This window comes from Mobula birostris, chromosome 11, assembly GCF_030028105.1.
Source record: "Mobula birostris isolate sMobBir1 chromosome 11, sMobBir1.hap1, whole genome shotgun sequence".
Classification (NCBI taxonomy): domain Eukaryota; kingdom Metazoa; phylum Chordata; class Chondrichthyes; order Myliobatiformes; family Myliobatidae; genus Mobula; species Mobula birostris.
This window is the reverse complement of record NC_092380.1, coordinates 77,021,621-77,034,552: the sequence shown is the minus strand read 5'-3', so window position 1 is coordinate 77,034,552 and position 12,932 is coordinate 77,021,621. Positions and strand designations below refer to the sequence as shown.

The following is a 12,932-nucleotide window of genomic DNA, read 5'->3' as shown; positions in this document are numbered from 1 at the left end:
TGCATATATTCTTTGTGTCACAGTAAGTAACATGGTTGGTGATAAACACAAGAGATTCTGCAGATGCTGGAAATCCAAAACAACACCCACAAAATGCCTGAGGAACTCAGCAGGCTAGGCAGCATCTATTGAAATGTAGTCGGCCTTTCAGGATGAGACCCTTCCTCAGGGCTGAAAAAGAAGGGGGAGGATGCCGGAATAAAAAAGGTGGGGTGAGGGGTAGGAAGGTTAGCTCGAAAGTGCTAGGTGAAGCCCTGTGGGTGGGAAAGGTTAAGTACTAGAGAAGAACGAATCTGATTGGAGAGGAGAGTGGACCTTGGGAGGAAGGGAAGAGGAGGGGCAACGGGGGAAGTGATAGGCAGGTGACGTGGAGGTAAGAGGACAGAGTGGGGAATAGAAGAAGAGAGAAGGGGGAGAGGAAAAGAAAAAAGGGGAAAAAACTTACTGGAAGGAGAAATCAATGTTGGAGGCTAACCAGACGAAATATAAGGTGTTGCTCCTCCACCCTGAGAGTGGCCTCATCATGGCACAAGAGGAGGCCATGGAGTGACATGTCAGAACAGGAATGGGAATAAGGATTGAAATGGTTGGCCACTGGGAAATTATGCTTTCGGTGGATGGAGCCGGGGTGCTTGACAGTGCAGTCCCCCATTGTACATCCGGTCTCACCAATGTGGTGGAGGCTGTATCGGGAGTACTGGATACAATAGACAACCCCAAAGGATTCGAAATTGTGGTGTTGCCTCACCTGGAAGGACTGTTTGGGGCCCTGAATAGAGGACAGGGAGGAGGTGATTGTGCAGGTGTAGCATTTCTGTGGTTTGCAGGGATACGTGCCAAGTGGCAAGATAAGTGGGGAGGGATGAATGGACAAGGGAGTCACAGAAGGAATGATCCCTACCGAGGATCATTGTTAAGGCAGCAGGAAGATGGGGTGAGTGTAAATGTCTGGGAAATGGAGGAGATGTGGGTGAGGGCAGCATCAATGGTGGGGGAAGGGAAACCCTGCTCTTTGAAGAAGGAAGACATCTCTGATGTCTTGGAAAGCAATGCCTCATCCTGGGAGCAGATATGGTGGAGACGAAGGAACTGAGAAAAAGGAAGAACATTTTTACATGAGACAGGGTGGGAAGAGGTATAGTCAAGATAGCCATGGGAATTTGTCAGTTTATACAAGAGATCAATAGACAGTTTGTTTCCAAAGGTGGAGACAGAGAGATAAGAAAGGGGGGAGAGATATCAGAAATGGACCAGGTGAATTTAAGGGCAGGGTGGAAGTTGGAAGCAAAGTTGATGAAATTGATGAGCCCAGCATGGGTCCATGAAGCAGTCCCAATGCAGTCATCAATGTAGCATAGAAAGAGTTGGGGAGCATTACCAGGAAGGCTTGGAACATGGACTGTTTTACAAAGCCAACGAAAAGTCAGGCATAGCTGGGGCCCATGTGGGTATCCATGGCTACCCTTTGAGTTTGGAGAAAGTGGGAGGAGCTGAAGGAGAAATCATTGAGGGTGAGGACCAGATCTGCCAGATGGAGGAGGGAGAGTAGGTTGAGTGCACTTGGCCTTTTCTCCCTGGAGTGATGGAGGATGAGAGGTGTATAAGATGATGAGGGGCACTGACCGTGTGGATAGCCAGAGGCTTTTTCCCAAGGCTGAAATGGCCAGCATGAGCAGGCACAATTTTAAAGTGCTTGAAAATAGCTACCAAGGGGATGTCAGGGTTAAGTTTTTCACACAGAGTGGTGGATGCATGGAATGCACTGCCGGCGGATGGTGGTTGAAGTGGATACAATTGGGTCTTTTAAGAGCCTCTTAAATGGGTACATTGAGCTTAAAAAATGGAGGGCTATGTGCTAGAGAAATTCTAAGCCGTTTCTAGAGTAGGTTACATGGTCGGCACAACATTGTGGGCCGAAGGGCCTGTAATGTGCTGTAGATTTCCATGTTTTATGTTCAGGCAGCATTTATGGAGAAGAATAACTGGACTTGTTGTTCCTCTCCATAGATGTTGCCTGACCTGCTGAGAATTTTGAGTATGTTAGTCTGTATTTCTAGCATCCCAGAATCTCTGGTGGTTATAAATTGCACTTGTTGAAGGTCAATCAACCCAGCCTGAAGCGATTCCTCAGGGCAGTTGCCTTGGTGATAATGTATCTGCCAGTCTCACCACATCCAAGTCCTCCAAGTTGCACCAAGTAAGTCCAAGTCCTCCAAGTTGCACACACCATCTTGACATGAAAATAGAACACAGTTTCTTCAACTTGGACCTCCTTTCTCGACACTGTAAAGAAAGGCTGATTTTCACCGAACGTTTTGTGAAAGACAGAAATTGCGGGTTCCGCGTCCGGTGAAATGAACAGAAAATATGTAGATACTTAATACGTACACGCAAATTCTCCTGCCTGCTACTTATGATCGCGCAGAAGACCCCAAACAATTTATGGCTCAATGGCCAATCGATAAAAATGTAGGGGCATATCACAACAATAATAAACCGCAGCTCCCGATGCATAATAGCATAATAGACGTTGATCAGAAAATTGTAAGGGTCCAAATGATATGATTCAATCGGAGAAGCAGTTGATTGGGAAAATTACTGGTTGGTTTGATTTAAGTCGGCTAGCACTGACAAACCAGCGGATACTGCTTTGTGCGTTGCTGCTCGGGGTGGTAGTAACGGAGCCAGACCACTGGAGGGCTCCCCGCCCACACACTCCGGCAACAAGACGAATTTTGCGATGCAGTATCTAAAGTCCCAGGTGCAGGGCATAACAGGTTAACAGTGTAAAGCAGTGCACTGAGACAACGACAGCGAATTTAAATCTTGGTGACTTTTAAAACCATTGTGTTTGTGGTGTTCTAACCTGAAGGTACGCATTCACATTCTCAGGTCCAGGGCGCTCTCGAGAAAGTGTGGTTGCATTATATACTTTAAAACAAACCTATCTCTGGAATAAATTTCAAGTTTAGGAACAGCTAAAGGGATTCTTTGTAAAATAAGGGGAATGCATTAATGGTTGGATTAAATGCAAATAAAGTATTTAGTTACTTCATGGATAATGTGGTCGCATCAATAATTTGATCACTTGGAGAAACTGTTGCGTCCCTACTGTTGGTTGAGCAATGATCAGATCGATTAGTATCTTGACTTTTACCACTCAGAGTTTGGAACTGAGAGTTTGGAAATGTTTTACGTTTAAAGGAATTGTATAACTTTATTCTGACTTTAACTCATCGCTAGTCTTTGGAGATGGTGTTTGCTCAGCGGACTTTGTGTGTAACGAAATCATTGCTTAGTGTATTTCTCCGCCCAGCCTCCCACTACAGAAAGTGAAGATTCCTTGTCTCACAGCGCGACAGCAATCGCGGTTAATTAAGCGTTTCTTCTTCACATTTGGAGGAGAGCCCTGTCCTCCCGGTCACTGCGTCCGTTCGAAATTCCACATCGATAACAGGAGCTCCGTCATCGTTTCCGGCGCCTTTGCCATTCTTTCCCAAACAAGAACTCTGGAGCAGAACCGGGGCAGAAGGGCTGAATACGCAGCGACTGTCACAAACTTACCTTTACAAGAATTACAGGTTCTTTTTTGCTAAAATGCACGGTAAGGAGTAATTACTACATTTTTATTTTTATTAAAATTTACCACGTGCGAGCTGTTGCTTTGTTAAAACTATGACACTTTTAAATGGAATTTTTTTGATAAGAGTTTGCTTCTGAAGTAGTTGGATATGTTTCAGTGAATGTAGTATTATCAAACTATCTCTCTCTGTACGTGTGCATGCTTTTCAATAACTATCGTATGAATTTTGGAAAAAATATGGAAATCACTGTTTTCTCGTAAAATGTTTTTTGATTGCATTGTGTTTGCAAAGAGAAAGCAAATACGATGTATTCGCATACTTAAGTAACGTTGAAAGGAGTGAGCAATAAATTGTGTCGGATTTTGGGTTTCTTGTGATGACGAGCTGGTGTGGGAGCGTGTATACGTTGTATGCGAGTATTTGTCTGATCGTGCTCTGTTTTGAATGTTTGACTGTTATGAGTGTGCCCGTGCACTCCAGGAGAGGCGTTTTCGTTAATGTCAATATCTTTGCACACTGAATCGATTAGACGGTGGGCTGGCATAGGTGATTTCTCCGCTTCAACTGGGATATGTAATCTATGCAAGACCCTCGGTCTACAGCGGGCACTTTTCTGGCGGTGTGCAGAAGGGGATATTTTTTAGTATCTTTAACCTGAGGATGAAATACTTGTAGAAATATGTCCGTGTCAGACGTATTTCCACAGGTATTTCACAAAACCTGCCCTGGCAAATCAAAGTTCAAAGTTCATTTATTATCAAAGTATGAATGTTATATACAACCTTGAGATTGATCGGCTTCTTGCAGGCAGAGGTCAAACACCCAAAGTGCGATAAAAGAACAAATCGTGCAGCAATAAGAAAGTATGCAAATAACACACAGAACATGAACTGCAAAGTACATTTGATTTGAACGTTACTTTAAATCTCTGCTCCCAGTTTTTGCCCTCTCTGCTGAGGAAATAGATCCTTCCTGTTTACTCTGTCTAACCTCCTCGTAAACTTGCACTTTGCATTTAAGTATCGGTTATAGTTATCACCGGAATGACGTTATTACAGTTTTTCATGAAGATGAATGTCATTACTTTCACCGTAATTGAATGGTGCATGCTAGTCTTAATAGTTCCAGAAATAGAGTCCTCTTGCAATATACAAAATTTAGGACGGGGTAGGTCGTTGGGAGTAATTTCAGGTTCCAAGTGGCAACTGAACATCTTGATCACATCACTCATAAGTCATTTTTTTCTCAATATAACGAGCACACTGCATTATAACAGTTGTAATGCATAAATACTACTATTACAAAAATGCTTCTTGATTATAATAATATACTGTACTGTCTATAATCTCCCTACATAGATGTGTTACTCCTTATTGGAATCATAGAATTTTCTTTTTGTGATATGTTAAGTGCCATTCTGTTCTGTGTGCTTCTCTGGGTCAATAAAGAACTCCAGCGTAACACTACCTTCCAGTTCTTGGTCTGTAACGCTAGCTCTCATATTCAGCTGCAAGTGCGCTGGTCTAGTGCTTCTGCCTCAATCTCCCATCTTTTCTGATAGAGTTCCAGACTTCTACCTTCATCTGAGTGAAAATCTTTTTCCTCATCTCCCTTCTAATCAAAATTACTTTAAATCTCTGCTTCCAGTTTTTGGCCTCCCTGCTAAGAAAAATAGATCTTTCCTGTTTACTCTGTCTAAGCTTCTTGTAGATTTGTACACTGCACTTAAGTCTGCCCTCACTATCTTCAACTCCAAAGAAAACAATGCTGGCTTATTCAGTCTTGCTTCAGAGCTACAGTTTTCCAGAGCTGGCAACATCTTCATAAGTTTGCTGTGCACCTTCTCAATTGTAATCTCATCTTTTCTGCAAAGTACTTACCAGAACCAGAGCATTATTCAAGCTGTGGCCTGATCAGGATTGTATAATTCCAGTATTAACCTCCCTGCTGCTATGTCATATGCTTTGACTAATAAAGAAATGCATCAAGTCTCCCTCTTTAACTACATTATTCATCTGTTTTGCTATCTTTAAGGGTCTTTAAACATCAAGGCCTCTCAGTTCCATCACTCATTTGTTCAATTTATCAATGGGATCTTCACTGAAGTCCCCTCACCAAGGTTAATTCTAGCACAAAGATATTTTTCAAACTAACCTTAAAGTCTAGGTTTGCAATGTTATTATAAATAAACATCTTACTTTTGGAGGTCATATAAAAACAGTCTATTTAAAATTAGTTTGTAGATCCAAGTGTAAGCAAAATCTCTCGAGATTTTTAAGGAATTTTACTACTGTTTGAGATCTTGAGAAGACTTTTGGTTCTGCAGGTGAGATGATATGGATAAGTAGGGTTGGATTTGTGAGGATTTTATAAAAATAGTTGTAGAGTTTTGCATGTTACTTTATGATACTTGAGGGTAGAAGAAGGAAAGTTGCCCTTGCCCATTTTGAGCGGGATTTAACAAGGGGACCACTACGCTAGAGGCTTTCATTTACTGCATTTTCCTTTGCCTTACACCAATTACCCCTGTTTGAGATCATGACCATTTTATATATGTAATTTGCCATAATGATGCTGAATCCGGCTGACATGATCAGAGTCACAAAATGTTCTCTCGATAATATTCCTCCACCTAGAGTATAGAACATAAAACAGTACAGCACTCTGCAGGCTCTTTAGCCCATGTTACTATTCTGACATTTCAACTGGCTCCAAGATCAACCTAACCCTTCCTTCCCACATTGCCCTCATTTCCCTTTCATCCATGTGCCCAAGGGGCTTTTTAATGTCCCTAATGTACCTGCCTCTATCACCATCCCCAGCAGTGTGTATCATGCACCTACCACTCTCTGTGTAAAAAAGGAATCACCTCTGATAGCCTTCCGCCCCCCCCCCCCCGCCTCACAATACTTTCCTCCAGCCACCTTACAAGTATGCCCTCTTTTATTAACCAATGCCATCCTGGGAAAAAGGCGCTGACTGTCTGCAAAATGCTGGAGGAGCTCAAAGGGCCAGGCAGTATCTGTGGAAAAGGGTAAAAGAGGACTCCTGGTGATGGGTCTTGGCCCAAAACGTTGACTATTTAGTCTTTTCCATAGGTTCTGCCTGGCCTGCTGAGTTCCTTCAGTATTTTGAGCCTTTCCTTTGGACTTCCAGTATCTGCAGGTTTTCTTGTGTTTGAGGCCATTTATGATTAATATCATCTTCCAATCCCTTCCCATACTGAGGCAACCAGAACTGTGAATGCAAGTTGCCTCTGATCCTCATTCACTCTTTGATGACAAACCAAGTTATCAGAAGATTGATACTGATGAGAGAGATAAGGGAGACAATGGAGAAGCATTCAAAATGTTAATGAGAGAGGAGAGAGATTAACGAGAAAGAAACACACTTCAGAATATTGACAGACCAGTTGCTTTGAACCTGATCTGTTTGAAGTTTGATGGACAGGCGATACCCCAGCAGGGGGATAAAAAGAACAGGTTCGCTAAGGCACGACACACACCACGAGATCACAAGATAACGAGACCCTGGAAAAGCGGTGTGCCCCCACGAGTTGGTGAGAGTTTGGAGGTCTGGTTGCGGAAACCGACCATAGATGCACAGGGTGAAAAGGTACGATCGGTGGGAACCTGGTGTGTGTGTCTGCCCTTGCCTGGGTGCCGGGTTCACCGCGGAAGAACGGTCGTATCTGGAACGGAGGGGTCACAGTCGGTGACCACAGAAGACATAAAAGGGTTCGCCCGAAAGCTAACTGCGAAGAACATCAAGGTCTGTCTGAATCAGATTTGCATATCATCCTCTCTCTCTCTCTCCAACGGCGCAACAGCGATTACTGCGAACTGAACTCTGCGTCACTTGAGACTGATCATTTCACCCCTAGACTGCGATAGAGCTTGTTTGATTCCTATTACCCTAGTTCTGTGTACATGTGCTTTTTATCATTGATATCCTGTTGCATTTATATCCTTACGATTAGAGTACTGTGTTACTTATTTCTTTAATAAAACTTTCTTAGTTCCAGTAATCCAGACTCCAACTAAGTGGTCCATTTCTGCTGGTTTGGCACCCAGTTACGGGGTATGTAACAACTCCAGAAAGAAAAGTCATAACCCACTCAACCTTTTCTCATAAGACGTGTTGTCTGATCCAGGCAGTATCCTGTCAAATCTCCTCTACATTGACTCTAAAGCTTGTAGGCATCTTGGTCTCAAATCAATATTTAGTTCTAAATATTGAGGTGTCCAGAACTGGGAACACAATACCCCAAGTGTGGTCTCAGCAGGGTTTTATAGGGCTGCAACATTACCTAGCAACTCCTGAACTCAGTGCCCCAACTAAGGAAGGCCAGCACTCTATATGTCTTATTAATCACCCTATCAATTTACATGGAGAGGGATCTGTGGACTAGGACTCCAGGATGGCTTTACTCCTCCATTCTACCATTAACCTTGTACTGTGCCTTCAAGTTTGACCTTCCAAAGTGTCAGATTGAACTCCACCTACCCGGTTTCATCAACTAAAACAAAATCTAGGATTGTTCTTCCCTTCTCCACTGTTGGGCTTGCCATATAAAGTTGATAAAGTTCTGCAGGCAGTTTAGGAATTCTGGCTGCACTATCCCTTTTGCAACAGTAGTATTCCAGTTAATATTGGAGTATTGAAATCGCTCAGTATTATGACCCCATTTCTTTAACAAACTCGTTTGGATATTACAGTTTGGAAATCCAGCATGTGATTTCCTCTTTTAGTTCAATCCATGGAAATCCTGTTTGATAACTCTTATAACTTGTCATCATTTCTTAGAACTGTGATAATATTACCACTGCCCATTCTTTTTTATCCACCTCACCGTCTTGTCAGGTTGCTAGTCTTCCTCCTTAAGTTATATTTCAATAATGTAGTATTGTACTGCCACCAGCCTATCAGTGTCCTGAACTTACCTGCCTTATTCACAATGAATCCTGCAGTTACATTAACAACATCAAGAATAACTGGACTACGTTCCTGCCCATTCCTTTTCTCTATATCTTTCACCGTCACTCATTGTCTCTTCCACTTCTGCCTTTGTCTTTTCTGAAAGATTTACAGTCTACAAAGCTAGTTTAAAACCTTTCTAGTGGTACTAGCAAGCCGACCCATGAGGATTATTATTGTGTCCTATTGAGGTGTAATCCATCTGACTACTCGGATCTCACCTATGTCATTGGTACTGATATGAACCATGACCTCAGGGTGTTTAGCCTACCTTTCAGAACGCTCTGCCTTTCGTTGCTCAGTGTCAGCCTTCTGGAGCAGATTGGCAGCGTGACATCCTGGAATCAGTCTGTGATTACACAAACACCGGTCCCCTCCCTTAATCATAGAATCAGTTGCCCTTTCAACTTTCTCCTCCCTCCCTGTATGCCTATGTTATTGTCTTTGATCTAGTTGTAATCCCTGGGTGAACCATTTCATTCAATAGAATTTAGAGCTAAATATTGATTCAAGAGCAAGATGTCCACAGGCATCTTCCAAACTACCTGCCTCCTCTCAGTTTTGTCTGGCAGTTGCACATTCCCCCTCTTTTTTGAGCTGCGGAATGACTGACTGTTGAAATCGACAGCAACGAAACGCCCAGCCTCGTGGATGTGGCTGAAGTTCAAAACCGGGAGTTTGTGCTCCTGTGGCTAACCATATTTCCAGCACCTGTGTTTGGCATACGATGTGCATTCCAGATGTCTCAGTGTCCTTGCATTCTTCTTTCTGTTGAGATTAACTCACAAAATAGAAAACAATATTTAAGTTCTTTAATGTAAAACTAAACTGCTGCTCTTAATCACACATTCTTTGCTCACCAAATCCCAAACTCCATAGACTTTACATTCAGTGCTAGAATGTGCAGTACCTTAGCAGAACCTACAGACTTAATTTCAGTCCTTCCAAAGTTCAGAATCTCACACTTGTCAGCACTAAATTCCATCTTCCATTTTTCAGCCCATTTTCCCAGCTGGCCCAGATCTCACTGCAAGCTTTGGCAGCCTCCTTTGCTGTCATCTACACCCTCAATGTTAGTGTCATCTGCGGGTTTGCTGATCCAGTCTACCACATTGTCATTAGTACAGATGACAAGCAACAATGGATCCAGCACCGATCCCTTTGGCATACCACTAGTCACAGGCCTCCAGTCAGAGAGGCAATCATTTATTACCCTGGCTTCTGCTACTAAACCAACGTTGAATGCAATTTACTCCTTCATCCTGAATGCCAAATAACTTTCCTGGTAATCTCCTCAAAAAACTCTGTAAGAATGGCTAGACGTGACCTACCATTACAAAGAGCCATGTTGACTATCCCTAATCAGGCCTTGTCTATCCAAATACATAAATATCTTGTCCCTTTGAATGCCTTCCAATAATTTACCCACTGCTGATGTCAGGCTCACAGGCCTATACTTAGAGCTTTTCTTGAACAACGGGACAACATTAACTAACTTCCAGATCTTTGGCACCTCTCCCATGGCTAAGGAATTTTTAAACACCTTTGCTAGGGACCGTGCAGTTTCTGGATTAGCCTATCGCGAGGTCTAAGGGAACATCTTGTCAGGTCCTGGGGTCTCAGCCACACTTATTTGCCTCAGGACAGCGGGCACCTGCTCTCTGTAATCCGGATACGGTCAATGATCCCATTGCTGTTTTGCTACAGTTCTATAGACTCTGTGTCCATCTCCCGAGTAAATATAGATGCAAAATATCTATTTACACAGTAGATGTTGTTATTGGGTGCCATCAAAAATTCCTTCGTTTTGGCTTCATGTGTAGGTCATCACACTGATCTTCAAATGGAGCAGTTTTATCCCTGGCTATCCTTTTGCTGTTAATATATCTGTAGAAGCCCTGGGGATTCTCTCTCACCTGGTCTGCTAGAGCAACCTCATGCCCTCTTTTTACCCTCCTGATTTCTCTCGAAAGTGTTCTCTTACACTTCTTATACTCCTCAAGTGCATCATTCCTTCCTTGCTGCCTTTACCTCCTTCTTCTTCTTAACCAGGACCTCAATATCCCTCAAAAACCTGTTAGTCTTGCCTTTTATTCCGACAGGAATGTACAAACTCTGTAATCTCAATACTTAACTTTTGGAGGCCTCACGATTACCAGGTACACCATTGCCAGAAACCATACTGTCGCAGTTCACACCAGCCACATTGTTTCTGGTGCCATCAAAATGAGCCTTTCTCCAACTTAGAATCTCAGCCCAAAGGCCAGTTCTGTCCTTCTCTGTGATTATCCTGAAACTGATGGAATAATGATCACCAGATCCTAATTGTTCCCCTACACCCACATCTGCTGCCTGCCCTGTCTTGTTCCCTAATAGGAGATCCAGAATCATGGTCTCTCTGGTTGGAACCTCTAAGGAAACCTTCCTGAACACATTTGATAAACTTTATCCCATCCAATCCTTTTATAGTATGGGAGTCCTAGTCAACGTGTGAAAAGTTAAAATCATCTCCTGTTGCAACCTTATTTTTCTTGCAACTGTCTGCTATCTCCATACAAATTTGCTCGTCTAAAGCCTGCTATCTATTGGGAGGTCTGTAATATAATTCTGTTACTGTGATCATTGGTTTCTTACTCCTCAGTTACACCCATAGAGCATTAGTGGACAAACCCTCCAGTCTGTCCAGTCTGAATACAGCCGTATCATTTTCCCTGATGAGTAATGCCACCACCCTGCCATGTGTAAAAACAACCGAATCCTGCAACACTGAGCTGCCAATCCTGCCCCTCCTTTAATTCCACATGCTAATCCATGCTCTAAACTCATCTACTTTACCTACAATACTCCTTGTATTGAAATACCTGCAACTCAGAACATTACAATGCTCAGCTTTTAGGTTCCTGTCTTTATATGTAGGCTTAACATCTACTTTCCCCACAACCACTCCACTAGCTGCCCTGGCAATCTGGTTTGCATCCCCTGCAGCTCTAGTTTAAACCCCCCCCCCCACCCCCCGACCGTACAGTACCAGCAAACCTTCCTGCTAGGATGTTGGTCCCACTCCAGATCAGGTCAAACCGTCCCATTTATACAAATCCCACCCTCCCTGGAAGAGAGTCTAATGACCCACAAATCAGAAGCTCCCGCCTCCTGCATTATCTCCTTAGCTACGTGTCAAATTGTATGATCGTCCTATTTCTTGCTTAATCTACACTGGCATGTGGAAGGGTAGCAATCCCGAGATCGCCACCCTGGAGCTCCTAACTCCCTGAATTCACTTTTATTGCAGAACCTTGTCACCCTCCCTACCTGTGTCATTGGTACTGACATGGACCACATCTCTGGTGTTCACCCTCCCCCTTAGGAGTGTTATGGATTTGATCTTGAATGTTCCTGAACCTGGCACCTAGGAGACAACGTACCATCCAGGAATCTTGTTCTCATCCACAAAACCTCCTGTCTGTTCCCCTAACCAATGAATCCCCTTTAGATATTGCTCACCTCTTCTCCATCCCATCCCCTCCCTGTGAGTGAGAGAGCCTGACTGCTGTGGCTTTCCTCTGCTAGGTCATCTCCCTCTCCCAATAGTATCCAGAATGTACTTGTTACTGAGGGATACAGTCACAGTGTTATTCTGCATTGGCTGCCAATCCCCTTTCCCACTCCTGTGGTTTCCAAGTTTCCTGTGTCTTACATCTTGGGTGCAACTACCTCCCTGGTCCAAAGGGCATCCAATTCTAGCTCCAGTTCCCTAGCGTGGTCTGCAAGAAGCTACAGCTAGTTGCATGTCTTGCAAGTGTAGTAATCAAGGATGCTGGAGGTCATCCTGTCTTCTCATATCCCACAAGAGGAGTATTCCACTGTCCAGCCTGCAATTCTTATTGCTCTAACCATGCAATAAGAAAGAAAGAAATCTTAACGGAAACTTATTTGGCCCTTATTTCTCCTCACCGAAGCCTCTTGAGCCAAAGCCTCAGCTCCCCACTGTAACCCAGGTCCACTATAACAATGGTTGCTCTGCTTAAACTGAACTTCTTTTTATTGGCCCTTGCCAAGTGCCCGATAACCCAAATGATCTCAAGCTCTGCAGGAAGTCCCGACAGTCCCTGCTTGCTTTTTAAATCTGGTACACTTACTCTTCCACAAGTATCTGAGGATTTCAAACACTGCCGACAGCCCCAGCAGGCCCTGCTCACTTTTAAAATCTGTGTGTTTACCTATGCTTTGCACAGATTAATAAGTGCTGGAGAAGTTTGAAGGAACGGATTAAAGTCAAAGATAAAACTGTTTGAGGTTCTCTCCACATACGTTTGTAAATGATGATATGAGCTAGTTTGCTCATTTAGGTTACCATTTTATAATTAGATTTAA

At 43.3% G+C, this 12,932-nt stretch overlaps 1 protein-coding gene across 3 annotated transcripts in view; it reads left to right on the top strand.

Annotated features, from left to right (window-relative positions):
• Positions 1–3,360: 3,360 nt before the first annotated feature.
• Positions 3,361–12,932, top strand: part of dennd2b (DENN domain containing 2B) — a 527,103-nt gene continuing 517,531 nt past the window's right edge. For all 3 annotated transcript variants that reach the window (XM_072272571.1, XM_072272574.1, XM_072272573.1), the window contains exon 1: positions 3,361–3,604. The gene's annotated coding sequence lies outside the window, so the exon portion shown is untranslated. The remainder of the gene's footprint in view (positions 3,605–12,932) is intronic.